A 1,581-nucleotide genomic window follows, 5' to 3' on the forward strand; every position below is an offset into this window, starting at 1 on the left:
GAGGCTAAGGCAAGAGAATCGCTTAAGCCCAAGAGTTTGAAGTTACTGTGAACTGTGACACCACAGCACTCTACCCAGGGCAATAGCTTGAGGCTCTGTCTCAAAAAACAAAACAAACAACACTATTTTAGTCCAGTTAGGGGATAGAGGGAAGTAGGAGGGGGGAGAGGGAGAACATATGGCAGAAGGAGGTAGGGTATAAGGCGGGATCTCAACTAATGTGCATAGTTGTGAGGGTGTATAACACACCCCCCGGGATGAGGGGCTCTTCTACAAATGGAACTTTGCCCTGGAAGTGAGAGGAGTGTAACCCAAATATTGTACCCTCATATTAATTTGAATAAAGTTTACTTTTCTTTCTTTTTCTTTTTTTTTTGAGACACAGTCTTACTTTGTCACCCTCGGTAGAGTACTGTGACATCACAGCTCCCAGCAACTTCCAGCTCTTGGGCTTAAGTGATTCTCTTGCCTCAGCCTCCCAAGTAGCTGAGATTATAGGCGCCTGCCACAACGTCTGGCTAATAAAGTTTAAAATAAAATAGACAAAACTAGCTGGTCTTGAGGTGCTTGTGTATAGTCCCAGCTACTCAGGAGGCTGTGGAAAGAGGATTGCTTGAGCCCAGGAGTTTTGAGGATGTAGTCAAACTCTGGGAGGCTGAGGTGGATGGATCTCCTGAGCTCAGGAGTTTGATAGCAGCCTGAACAAAAGCAAGATCTTGTCTCTACAGAAAAACTAGCCAGACATCATGGCAGGGCCTGTAGTCCCAGCTATGTAGGAGGTTGAGGCAATACCCAAGAGTTTGAGAGTTTAAGGTTGCTATGAACTATGAGGCCATGGCATTCTACCCAGAGTGACAGAGTGAGATTCTGTTTCAAAAAAATTTATAGGCTCGGTGCCTGTGGCCCAAGTGGCTAAGTCACCACCACATACACCCAAGGTGGTGGATTCAAATCCAGTCCAGGCCACCAAACAACCAATGACAGCTGCAACCAAAAAATAGCCAGGCATTGTGGCAGGCACCTGTGGTCCCAGCTATTGGGAGGCTGAGGCAGGAGACTTGCTTGAGCCCAGGAGTTGGAGGTTGTTGTGAGCTGTGATGCCATGGCACTCTACCCAGGGGGACAGCTTGAGGCTCTGTCTCAAAAAAAAGAAAAAAATTTATATATGAGTTCAAGGTTGCTGTGAGCTAGGATGTTGCCATGGTACTCTACCTGAGGCAACAGAGTGAGATTTTATCTCAAATTAAAAAAAAAAAAAAAACCCTAGCCTATGGGCAGTGGCTCCCCCTTGTAATTCTAGCACTCTGGGACGCCAATGTGGGTGGATTGCCGGAGCTCAGGATTTTGAGACTAGCCTGAGAGAGAGTGAAACCCCGTTTCTAAAAATAGCTGGGTGTTGTTTCAGGTACCTGTAGTCCCAGATACTTGGGAGGCTGAGGCAAGAGGATCACTTGAGCCCAAGAGTTTCAGGTTGCTGTGAGCTATGATGCCACAGCACTCTACCGAGGGCAACAAAGTAAGACTCTGTCTCAGATAAATAAATAAGTACATAAAATAAAGGACCTGATTCAATAAATCCAG

This window comes from Otolemur garnettii, unplaced genomic scaffold (genome assembly GCF_000181295.1).
Source record: "Otolemur garnettii isolate 467f Iridium unplaced genomic scaffold, OtoGar3 scaffold00179, whole genome shotgun sequence".
NCBI lineage: Eukaryota > Metazoa > Chordata > Mammalia > Primates > Galagidae > Otolemur > Otolemur garnettii.